Source organism: Panthera onca, chromosome A3 (genome assembly GCF_046562875.1).
Source record: "Panthera onca isolate mPanOnc1 chromosome A3, mPanOnc1 haplotype 2, whole genome shotgun sequence".
NCBI lineage: Eukaryota > Metazoa > Chordata > Mammalia > Carnivora > Felidae > Panthera > Panthera onca.
This window is the reverse complement of record NC_138341.1, coordinates 126,931,138-126,945,529: the sequence shown is the minus strand read 5'-3', so window position 1 is coordinate 126,945,529 and position 14,392 is coordinate 126,931,138. Positions and strand designations below refer to the sequence as shown.

General features: G+C 52.0%; 1 long non-coding RNA gene across 1 annotated transcript; it reads right to left on the bottom strand.

Annotated features, from left to right (window-relative positions):
• Nucleotides 1–6,240: 6,240 nt before the first annotated feature.
• Nucleotides 6,241–8,512, bottom strand: LOC145715335 (uncharacterized). Its single transcript, XR_014137374.1, has 3 exons — nt 8,324–8,512; nt 7,561–7,698; nt 6,241–6,555 (listed from the first exon to the last, which is right to left on the bottom strand). It is a non-coding gene; the product is annotated as an uncharacterized LOC145715335 (long non-coding RNA).
• Between the last annotated feature and the right edge of the window lie 5,880 nt (nt 8,513–14,392).

Below are 14,392 nucleotides of genomic sequence, written 5' to 3'. Positions count from 1 at the left end.
GGCTTCTAGGATTTTCTCTTCTTCCCAGATTTGTGTGAATTCATGACGATGTCTCTGAGTGCTGGGTCTTTTCAAATGAATTGTTCTGAGCGCTATGTGGGCCCAGAAAGCACATCCAGCTGCTAGTTGTATAATTAAAAATTAATTGTAGAATTCCAAAAATGACACAAGGGCAAAGTCGCCCGCATCCTAATCTTCTTCCCCCCTGGTAGAGTTGAGCAGATCAGCGTGGCCCCAGTCACCGCCACCACCACCTCCCTGGGTCCGTCCTAGGACATCGGCCGTGGTGCCAAGGACTCTGGAGCCGCCCCTCCAACCACGTCAGCTCGCCAGGAGACGCTCGCAGCCCCGGACGTGTGCCCTGGGCAGCCGGAGGCAGGACAGGCCTGCGCCCCCCACCCGCATGGCCTCTGCCTCAGGGGACCCCTTTCACGTCCACCTTTGTGGATCCGGAAGCTCAGTCACAGAAAGAGCTTCCCAGCACCTCGGGGCCGGCGTGAGCCCTCCTCCTCTGGGATCAAATCCCTATTTCACCTTCACTTGCTGAGGCCTGGGACCCCTGGGGACACAGGAGCCAGTGAACCTGCCAGCTGCTCTTGGCCTTGAAACCACAGCCCCTCCCCCTCGGTGTTCTGTCTCCAGCAGGGCTTGGCGGGGGTGGGTGGGGGGGGACAGGCATCCTGAACCAGATGGAGCCATGTGTCCCCACACAGCATCAGCCTCCTTCTCCAGCCCGGATTTAACTTTCTTTGCTTGAGCTGAGCTCCATCAATAAGCAGACAAGTACGTGGGGGGATCCCTGCCCACCCGGGCTCCCACTCACAGCTGTCAAGACCCGACTGGTTGAGATGACGGGAGATCTCTGGCCCTGGGTCGTTTGCATGAGGGCAGAGGACCCTCACTGAAGACACTTCTGCGATTTCCTGCATTCATTTGTGTGCCTGTATTATTCCCTCGTTGATCTCTAAGCTCCACGAAAAGTAACTGTGTGCTTTCGGTTTATCCTCATTCCTGCCCCTATCGTTCCCTCGAAGACAGGTCTGCTTAGTATAAATGCAGCTTCTCAAATCCCGCCCCTGAACATTGAACTTGGGTCCCACATTTCTGCGAGCTCCTCGAGTGAGTCACAAGCACATCTACATGCGCAGTAGGTGAGACGCAGACTCATTTTTCTCTACAGATACAAAAACAAGACCAGCCTGTTTACAGTTAATGTAATATTCCTATGATTTAAGTCTACGCTCTTACTCGTTTTCCTTATTTTTTGTTTTATTTTTTAACTTTTTTTTTTTAAGAGACAGAGAATGAGCAGGGAAGGGGCAGAGAGAGAAGGATACACAGAAACTGTGCTGTCAGCACAGAGCCCAACTCAGGGCCTGAACTCACGAGCTCTGAGATCACGACCTGAGCTGAGGTCAGACGCTCAACCGACTGAGCCACCCAGGGACCCCTTACTGTCTGTCTTCTATCTGTGTCATCTTTTTCTCTCCTTTCCTTCCCTGTTTTGTATTGTCACGTATCTTTGTTATTTTATTTTGTAACCTTCAACTAGATTGTCGTGACGTCTTCATTATTGTTTTAAGGCACCTACTAGGGACTAGGGCATATACACCCTCCACTGGTTAGAGTCTGCCCTGAATTAGAACCTTACCCCTTCCTGAATGACAAAGATCCTGAGGACACTGTCCTACCACTTAGCATCCTTCTGGATGTTTCTCTTATCACAGTTGAGTTTCATTCCTCGTGGACTGTAAACCCAGCAGGACATTATTATTACGACTGTTTTGTGAACTCGTTAAACATATCCACATTTTACACTTCCTATTGTTCCTCTTTCTTCCATGTGTTTCTGAATTTTCATTTGGAATCATTTTCCCTCTGCCTCGGCAATCCCCTCCGTGTCTATTTGAGTGCCAACCTGCTGGCAGAAAATTTTTCCAATTTTTGCTTCTCTGAAAATGCGCCTATCTCACCTTCACTTCCAAAGTGTATTTCCAATCGGTATAAAATCATGACTGGGCAGGATTTCCCCACCATCACCCTCCCCCCCACCCCCCCATCAGCGCCATATTCCAGTATCTTCTGGCTCCGTCGTTCTTATGGAGACGTCCACTGTTTACCATTGTTTCTCCTTTGAAGGAGACGAGTGGTTTTTCTCTGGCTGTGTTCAAGATTTCCTCTACGTCTTCCTGGTTGGCGGTTTCGCCATGATGTAATCAAGCGTATGTTTCCCAGTTTTCGTCATGATAGGAGTTCTTGAATTTGCAACCCGATGTATGTCATCGGCGTTGGGAAAATCCTCAAAATCTTTTGACATAGCGTTCCTGCGACATTTTCCCTCTCTTTTTTTTTTTCTTAGAATTTCAATTACACATATTTTAGAACTTCTCACAATATTCCATATTTTCAACGTTTTTATTCCCTGCTTAGTGTGGATATTTTTTTTAAAAAAACACCTTTTTTCTTTTTTTGTCGAAATTGTTGATATACCAACCTCTTGTGTTGTTTTTTTATTTCACTTGTTTTATTTTTCAGTTTCAGACTATTCTTCTGACTCTGTATAAATTGCCTTTCTCTGATTAAATGTTCCCACTGTTAATATTTTTAGGTTAACATATGGATAATAATTATTTCAAAGTTCTTGCCTGGTACATTCCAGCACTGAGGCATCCGTGAGTCTTTTCCTGTCTTCTGTTTTTTCACTGTTTGATTTTGGTCATTGGTTCCTGCTCCTGTTGGGTTTGGTAACTTTTTGTGAAACCCGGATATCTTATTTGAGAAATTTAGTGTCGCTTAATGCTGTTGTCTTCTCCTAGAGAGCACGTTCTTCCAGCAGCCACAGAGGTTGGGGCAGATTTCTTGATCAAATCTGGACCTGGACTTAAGATCATTTAAAAATTTTTTTTTTAACGTTTAGTTATTTTTGAGACAGAGAGAGACAGAGCATGAACGGGGAAGGGTCAGAGAGAGAGGGAGACACAGAATCGGAAGCAGGCTCCAGGCTCTGGGCCATCATCAGCCCAGAGCCCGACGCGGGACTCGAACTCACGGACCGTGAGATCGTGACCTGAGCCGAAGTCGGACGCTCAACCGACTGAGCCACCCAGGCGCCCCTGGACTTAAGATCATTTAAGTCACATTGGCAGTCTTCACACAGCCTAGTTTATTTTGGCTTGAACTTACTCCTAGAGAAAGTCATTCTAGGGTCTCACCTGTAAGACTTGCACATTTTTCAGGACTCCTGTGCTTTGACTCTTGAACGCTAATATTTATTGTTAGGGCCACGTGATATTGGTGAACACGCAGGTACGTTTCTCAGCTTTTCTGCAACCCCCCTTTCAGCTTGGTTTCTGGGCATCGTGTTCTGTAAGCTTAGGAATCAACAAATACCTTCCTGAAAGTGCTGCAGAAGGTCAGACTCACTGCTGTGGGGAGGCTGCTTGCTCCGGTGTCTTGGGCCCCCAAGTGCTTGATTGGTCCGTAGCCTCGAATGCCAACTCCTATGTCAACAGATCTATGAACTTAGCAGAGAGCTCTGAATTGGCACTTTCTGCTCTCAAGATCCCTCTGCACTTACAAACGGACAGCTAGTGCAAAGACTGGACGGGGTGAAGAATGTGGGGCTCACTGCATGCACCTCACTTCTCTCTGGAATCATGGACATCACGTCCTGGCAGCCTGGGTTGCTTTCTGATGCCTTTAAGTCCCTTTCTTCCTTACTTCCTTTCTTTCGGTTTACTAGTCTTTGCTAGGTGTTCCCCTTGGTCTGATCTACGGTATTCCATCATTGCTAAATAGAGAGGGGTCCCTTCCTGCATACTAAAGTAGACATAGATACCTAGAAAGCTAGGGTTGAAGAGCTAGATATCTGCATCTCTTAACTAGATAAATGAGAAATTACTTTTGTTGCTACTTTCTCATGAAACCAAAAATTCCAACCACAGGAAAGACTAAGAGAGCATCCAGCTCAAAGGTTACAAACCCAAATGCCTACCGGTACCAGACAATTAAGTCAAAATGTGAAGCAACCCAAGCATCATTAAAAGGGAAAATTCAATAAGTGAATGATACGCGGTCATAGTGATGAGGAGACTCTGGGACTGGGGGGTCTGACAGCCCAGAGGAAGAATGTTCCATGCTGAGGAGATGTTGGTACTGGCTGCTTATAGCAAGGAGGAAATGTGGACTGAGTTTTGAAAGAGCTCAATTATTTTAACATATAAACTATGTTTTATACAAAAATGCACGTTATGAAAATTCCGACAATTAATTATTTTTTAACAATGTGCTTCCGAAAATGAAAATAATAAAAACAACAGTTTGGCACAGAGGCATCATGTTGAGAGCATTGGCTCTGGAAGTCAGACCACCTGGGTTCCAATCCTGCCTGTCCTCCTGCCAAGCAGGCGACCCAGGGAAAGTCGCCTAGCCCATCTTGGCCCGCGTTTCCCCGTCAGTGAAGTGGGAAGAGGTGTATCTATGTCACGGGTGGGAAAATGAGACGAGGGAACAGACGCGAAACGCGCAGCAGCGGAGATCTCAAGTCTGGGAAAACGCTCATCAAACGTACACGACCGTGCACAGGACGGACTCCCTCCGGAAGCTGATTTCAGCCCACAGGCCACCGTGTCTCAGCATCTGCCCCGATCCAGCCTCCTCTCTCTCCACGCGGGGCACGTGTGAGTCACAGAAAGGGGAAGGGAGCTGCCCGGGCAAACGGACAGCCCCTCAGTCCTAAACCTGGGTCCAGGACTGGAGTTTCCTTTTGATGCATTTCATCAATTAAATCCGCGTGCCCTGCAAGGCGAGCAGCTAATTCCCGCGGGAGGCGGAGCGGTCGAAGCTCCCCTCCAACTACAGATGACTCCCTAATTGCCACGACTGCCCCAGTTCGCCGCAGTCATTAGCAGAGGCCCTTGTGCTCCGGCTGAGAGAGGAGAGGGAGGTCCAGACATATCATTGCTCATCTAAATTTTTAATAATGCTCCAATCTTCGGATCACCGGGGTAATCAAACCCAAATTAGCCTGACACTCAGAGCCACGGAATAACAAGGAGAGTGAAAGGGATAATGTTTCTTTAATGAAAATTTCATCAGTGCGGAGTTCTCATGGAATATTAAGGGTCTTGGCCCAGAGCCAGCATCAGAGCTGACTGCTGTGACACTGACCTTTGTCCCTCAGAGGGAGACACAAGTGCAGGGTCTGGCTGGCCTCACCTGCTCCGTGACGACGCAGGTGGTCTTCCTCCAGCTCCCACGAAGGAAGCTCTTGAGCCCGGGGCGAGGGGGCTCAGGCCCCGTCCTCTCCGGAAGGTTCCGCCGGGCGGCTCAGCACCAGCCTGGTCTCCCTGCATCTCGGCCCCTCCCTGCCCTGCCGGCTCCTCCCGAGACGCCCCTCCCCCGACTCACCAGGTGCCCGTTTCTCCAGCTGCTCAGACCAAGTCCTTGGGGTCGTCTTGGCTGGTTTCGTTCGCTCTGTCTCACTGCCTCTGTCCACCCGTCAGCAGAAGCCCAATGTGACCTTCAGATGTGAGGCGGGAGCCGGGCCCTGGGGACCCTGCCCCGAACCTGCCCGCCCCTCCTCCTCGTGCTCCTCAGGGGCCCCGCAGGCCGTCCGAGGGTCCGGGGGACACACGCTTGGGCTCAGATCCGCCCTCGCTGGGCCAGGCCAGCTCTAGGTCCCGAGATGCACAGAGGACGAGAGTCTGAGTCCTCGTCCTCGTGGCCGAGCTGGAGGCAAGGGGCAGGGGCCCCCTCGGAGCCGCCAGAGGCACCAGCCCCGCCAACCCCGTGGTTCCGGACTTCTGTCCCCCCAAACTGTGGGAAGACCGTTCTCTGTGGTTTGGAGCCCCCGGTTTGTGGCGACTTGTCAAGGCAGCCCTAGGAAACGGATACAGAAGCCAGTAGAAGCTTCTAGGAGGGAGCACATGGTCTGACGTGCATTCTGGACGAGCCGGGCAGTCCTGAGGGACTGGAGGGACGGGCCTCACGGCGTTCTTGCCGAAGAGCCTCACATGTGGGGTTCACCTGCCCCTCAGGCCATTCGACCTGCTCGCGCTCGGGGAGCCTTTCTGGGCCCCCATCCCCCCCCACCCCCAGCTCTGTCCCCTCAGAACCCACTGCTTCTCGTCATGTGTCCTCTGGCTTATTTGTGCCACCTGTCCCTACTGTCCTCGGCCATGTGTCAGGGGAGGAGAAGTCCCGAGAGCCTCCCCTCAGCCGGTGCACACAGCACAGCGGGCTACGCGGGTCCCTCTAACCGAGCAGCAGCCCCGGGGCCTCAGATGTGAAGCAAATCACTTGTCCTCCTGAGACTCGGTTCACGAAATTGCAAAGGGAATGGGTTTGACTAAGCGATTTCCAAGGGCTCCTTCTGACTCCAATGTTCCAGGATTCCAATTTCAGAATTCTTAAGATTCCATTCTATTGTTCTTCCCAGTCCTTCAGTGACTCAACGAATGCAGATCAAGAACCGACTCTGTCCTCAGAGCAGGAATCCAACAGCAGACAGACAGACAGACAGAGGGGGTTCCGGCTCTCACGCGGTTGCCATTCCTGTGGGTCAAAAGGCGATGAATAATCAATCTCAGATGGAGACAGCTGTGCAGGAAATAGGGACAGGATGTAGGGTGCAGACAGCTTCCGTGGGCAGGTGGTCACAGCTACTATCTGAGGAGGTGACACTTGAGCAGAGACTGGAAGGGCATGAAGCAGCAGGTCTGGGGAAGCAGGGGCGGCACGTGCAAAGGCCCTGAGGCAGGGAGACTTGGGGTTTGCAGGGGGAGCCAGGAGGCCGGTTCCCTGAGAGGGAGGGAGGGGAGGCAATCGGAGATGATTCCGCAGAACCCACAGGAGTCGTGCTGGGCTCTGCAGGTGCAACAGGAAGTGGGGTCCCCTTCCTCCACCGACACATCTACTCAGGGGGACGTGTCTCGTGTGGATCTCACGGGGCTCACTCTCACTCTGGGAGCGTGTGGAGCGTGGATCTGGGCGTGGGGCCAGGAGGCCAGCAGGAGGAGCCGTCCGGCTGCGGTGGTGACCCAAGCGAGGACGCGGGTGACGGCAGGGGACAGAGGGGCAGACAGACTGGAGACTAGTTTGAGTTTTGTGGACTGGACGCGGGCCGGAAGAAGAGGGAGGCCCACAGGATGACACGTGGGCAGGTCCCTGGCCTGAGTGACAGGCGTTTGGCGGCCCCACCGACCGAGGAAGGGAACCCGGGTCTCGTGCAGCGCTGTCGAAAACTCCCGGATCTGGAAGCCAGAGTGGCTCTTCCTCCGGAGCAGCTGGGGCGCCTCCCTCAGGCCCGAGGGGGCCGGGAGGCCGTGGGCACCTCGCCGGCCCAGGACCGACCCCGATCTGGACGTGGGGCAGCATGGAGCCCGGTGCCGGGAGGGGGCTGCTGCCCGGGGCAGAGCCAGGCCCCAGACTCACGGAGGAAACTGAGGGGCCGGCGATCACCTGCCACGATCCTCCCGGACCCCCCACCACGGGCAGGGGAGGGGCGTCCTTAGGCGGCGGGTGTGCCCAGAACACCCCACGCCGGCCCTGTGGACGCACCACCCCTGGAAACGGGGAGACGACTCGACCGCAGGAAAACGTCAAGGTTTCAGCCTCTCGGCATCATCGAGGACACGCTCTGCCTTCGTCCGGCTGCTCTGCTTCTCAGAGGACTCGTGCCTTCGCGGCGCTTCTGGGCTGCAGTTTGAGCAAAGGCAGAAAGAGGAACGAAGAGGGGTGAGAAGGAGGGACGGAGAGAACGGGGACAAAGGAGACAGAGGCCTCTCGGCTCCCAGATGAGGAACGAGAGTCCAGGTGTGTTCAGAGGGGCTGGTGGACAGGCCACCGGACGGTCCCCGGCTTCGCTTGTTTACGGTTTTGAGACGTTGGTGCCGCTTGATGGTGGATGCTGGGCCCACATCCCCCTAAGGACCCAGCTCTCGTCCATGTTTCGTCCTTGGGGACGCGAGTAACTTCCTCAAGTCGGCACCCGAAACCCCCTCTCGCGTTAAGAACTCCCCGCATGGTAACAGCCCAGACCCGGGGCCCCACTGTGTCCAATCCTCTGCGCGTCAGCCCAGCAGGCCCTCCCAGAGCTCGGGGAAGGAAGGCCAGCTCTCGGCCCCTCTCCCAGCGGGGAAGGAGTGTGCAGGGACGGGACGACTTCCCGGGGACTGTGGCCTGGGGAGCAGGGGTGGGGGCCCGGCCCCTGCCCGTCCACCAGCCCCTCTTCCTTCCGGGAGGCCCCCCTGAGGAGCTGGTGTCCCACATTCTGGGCCAACGGACCTTCGCTCCTGGTTGACCTTGGCCTTAGGGGACCTACCTGGATGTGGACAGAGGGTTCCCGGGAGGCAGGGGCCGCCTTTCCTTCATGAGTCCAACTTCTGGGCGGAGCCAGAGCCGGGACCTGGCCCGGCGGAGCTCCGCCTTGGCCCGCAGCTGAGCCCCGGGGCGCCGACCCTGCAGGTGCCGCGGCCACCGGCCCCCCGCCCCCCGCCAGCCGCCCACCTGCAGCCTCACAGCCAGAGGGAAGCAGAGGACGGGCGCTGCCCGCGGCGGGGCCTCCCGTGTCGCAGCCACGAGGCCTCCTCAGGAAGCCTCCCAACGGCATCCGGGAGCCCGTGTGTCACAATCGCGGGCCTCCCTGCTGTGGGGAAATCGTACATTTCCCCTGGCGGAAAATAATGAAAACCAAGCAGGTGCATGTGGACCCGTGCCGGGCGGCTTCTTCCCTGTCACGCGTATTCAGTCGCACAAAGGAGGAGTGTTCGTTATTCACATAAGCGAAGTTCCAGCCTCAGTGAAGAAGTGATTTTGCATTCTTTGCGAAGCCTGCCTTATCTTTCTCTCAAGACGATCCTGGTCCTTGGGACTTGTGGCTTGGGAAGATACGAATGTTTGAAGGTCTTTTTCTCCCCTAAGATACACACGTTGTGCTAGGTACTGCAAAGGTTCATTTGTGTGCCTCTGGATAAAAGCAGATTTCATACACTAATAGCAGATGTATCAACTGATGGAAAATACTTACTTAGGGGCCACTGGGGAAGCAGATCCCTTTTAAACACATTTTGCGTCGTGAGGCGATAAGGAAAGGCATGAATGTAACTCTAAGACAGAACGAAAGTCACTGTTTTTTTAAAAGAAATATGTAAATAGTAAGTAAGAGAATGCATAACAGAATGTGTTTCTGGATTCCGAATCTTGCCAAACCAAAATAATTTTTAAGAAACATTTAAAATATCATCGGTAACCTTGAACGTATCACGTTAAAATGTCTCTTGTAGACAATGGGGCCACCCAGGAACTAAAGCCAGTATTTGAGAAGGAATAAAAAGCTAAGCTAGAGTCAACGTTTTGAGCTCACAATGAGAAGAAGAAGAGTGGGCCCGGAAAAGGAAGTCCAGTTCAAGTAGCATTCATTTGAAATTTCCAAACAATTAGAAACCTTTATTTCAATTATGTATCTTTTTCTGCCAGGCATTGACAATCATGCACACTGTGTTTCTCTGTCTTTCAGGGAAGGATAAACGGTAAACGAGGCAATGAATTTCAGGCAATACATTTTGTTTATTTCATTCAGTAAATTTTTTTAGAGTGCCGACTAGATGCTGGGCACTTTTCTGGGAGCCAAAGATAAAGCGTTGAGCAAAGTGACATACATTATTACCCTTGTGGAGTCTAATTAGGGGAAGACAGGGGTAACCCAAATAAAGATTATTGGAGGGCGTTAGGTGCCGTGGGGATAAATAAAACCAGAAGGAGAGATAAGTGCCAAGGGGGTGCAGTTTAACAAGGACGGGCAAGAAAAACCTGCCCGAGAAGGCCACGTTTGTGCAAAGATCTGACGGAGTGGAAGGTCTAGTTGTGAATTATCTGGAGAAAATATCCATGCAGAGCATAATGGAAATATAAACAGTGCCAGCTTGGGATGAGTGTCAGTGAGTAATCATTCCCCTCCCAGTGAATCTGCAGACAGTGGGAATGCACACTTTCAATGTTCCTGAGAAGGTCTCCAGCGGGATGGAGCCCCCTTACCCACCCGTGTGTCCCGGTTACCTATTGCTATATAGCAAATGACCCCAAAACTTAGCGACATAAAGCAAAGACCAGTCTGTTACGTTCATTGGTACCGTGGGTCAGGAACTCAGGTAGGACACAACCGCATAGTGTCTGAAGGGCTCCCTCTAGGAAGAGGTATGGTGCCGGGGGTGACTCAAATCCCTGGGGGACCGAATCATCTGCAGACTTCTTCGTTTCCATGTTTGATGTCTTCCTGGAAAGGCTCAAAGATTAATCTCAGCTGGGACTATCCACCAGAGGGTCTAAACATGACGTCCCCATGTGGCTTGGGCTTCCTTGCAACATGGCAGCCTCCAGGGAGGCATACTGCTTGCGTGGGGGCTCAGCATCCCAAGAGCAAATGTTCTAGAAACAAGGTGGAAGATGAATGGCCTTTTCTGATCTAGCATTGGGGGTTCACACAGCATAGCTTCCACCAGCTAGAAGAGTCCCAGGCCAGGAGAGGGGGCATAGATTCCGGCTCTTGATTGGAAGAGTGTCAAAAATGTGCAACCATATTCTCAAACCACCGTGCATACTAACTCAAGTTATATCCACAGATTGTCTTCTCTTCCTTCTCTGTTCTACTCTCCCCAGCGCCCTGACTTCTGTTCCTAGAATCACTTCCCCAGTCGACCTGACTCAAGCCCTTGGCTCCAGCTCTGCTCAAGGGACACCCAAGAGAAGACGTTGTTCATAGCTTTAACCTCAAAAAAAAAAAAAAAAAAATTGGGGATGCTCGAGGCGGAGAAGACGTGATTGGGTTTAGACAGAAATGAATTCTAAACTGAGCCTACTTCAATTGAAATGTGCGATGGTCTCTGGGACCAAAGGAAACTCACCCAAGGATATATTGTGACATAATTACACACGCTGCTTTCTTTCATACAACTTCTCGGGCCTTCCAGTTTTCTCTTTCCCTTCGTGGCTGTCTGCTTTCCCGAGACAGCACAATACATGGTGGGGGAGGGGATTCACAACAACCTTCGAGGCCTCTGTTTTATGAAGAGAAAGAACAATGGCGTGCGCATGAGCATTAACAGAGGTGAAAAATTCCCCCTCTTTTGATTTCCCTCCACCCACCCTACGACAGCATGGCAGGATTTGGATTGACTCAAATAGGGGCCCCATTTAGAAACCAAAAATCCTCTGGGAAATTTTTTTTTTTTTCTCTGCAGGTGAGTCACTTTTCTCTCACCCACGTTGAACCTATAAAATTCAGAATAGGTCAAATGTAACAGCAATTCATTTCAAAGTATCCCACCATTAACAACGGGTATTTCCAGGCCTCACGTCCCTGCCCTTTCTTGGAACTAGCCTGCAGTATTTTCGTAGCAAAGAGAGGTTAGCCTGCTTTCAATCTCCACGGGTTCAGAAATTGTCTCCAAGAAACCCGCCGGTTGATTGGTGACCGGTACGTGTTTGTTTCTGTTTTTGTTTTCATTTGAAGTCGGCTTGCCCAAAGCATTTTTGCTTCATATGGTGGAGGTCTCTAGGGGAAGCATTGCCTCAGGCCAAAAGGAATCATTAGGGATTCCCAAGTTGAGTCAATTGTGGAACTTTTGGGGGAAAAAAGTCCCTGCCTAAAGATTCACCATGTAGGTGAATCCCCTTCATTAAAAATGAGCCCTTTTCGGGGGCGCCTGGGTGGCTCAGTCGGTTGAGCGTCCGACTTTGGCTCAGGTCACGATCTCGCAGTTTGTGAGTTCAAGCCCCGCGTCGGGCTCTGTGCTGACAGCTCAGAGCCCGGAGCCTGCTTCGGATTCTGTCTCCCTCTCTCTCTGCCCCGCCACACCCCCCCCCCAGCCCCACTCACACTCTGTCTCTGTCTCTCTCAAAAATAAAGAAGCATTAAAAAAAATAAATAAAAAAAATAAAAATGAGCCCTTTTTATCTGCTCTCAGAGGGGACCAACCCCGGGAGCCCATGGCATCACAAACAGACAACAGCCTTCACAAAACCTCCTCACAGTGGGCTCCCAAGGTAGAGACTTGCTTTTGCCCTGTGCGGAAGGGCCACAGGACCTCTGGGACTACAGGGCTTTCGTGTAAAACAGAGCGGTCAAGTTCACAAGCCATCGCCATGAGCCAGGCCATCAGCTGAAGCAAGAACGAGATGGGTGTAGAAATAAATGTATCGATCTGCCTCCACCTGCTCACTTCTTTTATTGGAGACTATGATGTAGGGGCTGTGGTTTTTAAAGTCAGTGCAGAATAGAATCATGTCAGCTGGTATCGAATGGATCCCCAAAATAACCTTGCTGGAAATGGATCATTTGATAAAATATTCCTAAAGAGTTTCAAGATTCATAATGAGGTTTTTTTTTTTTCCATAACAAACTTGGCAGAGTTTTTCTCCAGTTTCCATTTTTCCAAGTGTGATTATTTTATTCCAAATTGCTTTTAAGTTTGCAAAATTAGCTCGATGCTTACCTTCCCCCTGTGCTGAATTGTCTCTTTTACATTTTGCAGTTAATTTTAAGCCTGAGATTGATGACTTCTTTAGTGCTGAGTCACTAGGACAAGAATGGCTAAATTTTCAATTACATGTGGGCAAAACGGGAAGTCTGGAACTAATATAGGGGCAACATTCAGCATTTTCCTTAAAAGACTAGAAATGGCAAGCGGTGCTGACCAAGAGCATCTCTGAAGATCCCCAGGGAGGGTCTTCCTCTCGTAGGTTTTTCCTGGCAATAGGAAAAGAAAGTTTGGGTATCTCTTTGATTAACTATGTTTATCTCTCCAGGTAGACCAAATCTTCTGTGAATTCAGTGTCTCATTCTTAACATCTTAGCACCATCCATTATTCCTTGAACCTGAGAGCAAGAAGTCCTAAGTAAATTCTTGCTGACAACTCGATTAATAACTCTAAGAATCAGGAGATGACAGATCTTGGTGGGGGCTGGGGGCTGGGAGCGCTGAAAAAAGAAGGAAGAGCCTTGCTTTCGTGAAAAATAGCCATTCTGGGCTGGGTTGCGTCCCCCTTGACCTTGGACCTCCAGCCTCCAGAACCATGAGAAAATAAATGTCTGATATTTAAAGCCGCTAGTACGTGGCTCTTTGTCACGGCAGCCAGAGCAGAAGAATACAGAGTTATCTTGCCGCTAACTGGGGATCCGGACTCTGAAAGTTGACTTTGCTTATAGGCCTGCAGCTCATGAGTAAAATATGACGTGATGTTACATCGAAGTCAAGGATGAGAGACATTTGAACTTGAACTTGAACGCTCAATTTGCACCTGGTCAAAGTTGCCGTGAAATGCATTGTCCCCAAAGAGTTCCAAATGATTGATAATCTCCAAGAGTGAAAAACCAAGTGACCTTCTTTATACTAATATTTGAAATACCCCTACTCTCCTCCTACCAAGACACAAAAGGCACCGGGCCCTGTCTGCCTCTTCCCTCCTGCTGGATAAACCTGCAACAAGAGGCTGCAAGTGGACGAAACACACGATGCGTGACAAGTAGGCGATGGGACAGCCCACGGCCAGCGCCTGCTGAGCGAGGCGCCGCCTCTACACCCCTGCACCACTGCTTTCCCCTCCCCACCTCCCTGCCCACCACCCCCAGAGCACCTCCAGGCTCCCCCTCAGATCCCCGCCTGCCTCCCCAGCTCCCTGCAGTGCACTGCAGAGCAGGGGTGAGGGCTGCGGGCTCGGCCTCCCACTCGGTGACCGTGGGGACCTCACCGCCCTCTGTGGTCTCAGTCCCCTCCTCTGTAAAATGGGTGTCCTGCTGGGCACTGGGGGCTTAACTGGGGTGCTCGGTGCTCTGTCCTGGGACCGCACCAGGATCAGCTCAGCCGACCCGAGCTCCGGTCACTTCCTCCAGGGCAGGCTCCCCGGCCCGGCTTTGCTCCCACAGCTCAGGCCTCCTTTCCTGCCCCCACGACACACGTGCTACAGGCTCCTTCCCATCAGCGGACGTGCACACGCACCTAGACGCACACACGTAGACACACACGCCCCTAGACACACACACCCTTAGACACACACACACATCTAGACACACACGCATCCATGGAGCTTGTAGCCGCCACCATGGACACTGCGGGTCCGGCCGCCTCCCTCCCCCATTGTCACACTGTGCTCTCCCTCCGGGGGTCTCAGCCTCCCCATGACTTCAGGGGCCACGTACAGGCAGGTGACCCCTTCACCACACGCAGCCCAGACTCTCCTCCGGCTTTAGACCTGTGTGTCCACGTGAACGTCCCACGGTCACCCCCAGACGTGGCCTCTCTGGATGTCCCCTCTCACCGGCCGGTGACGCCATCCACCGGGTCCTTGCCGGGTCCTGGGCATCTCTCCTGTCCCCTCCCCTCCCTCGCATCCCAAA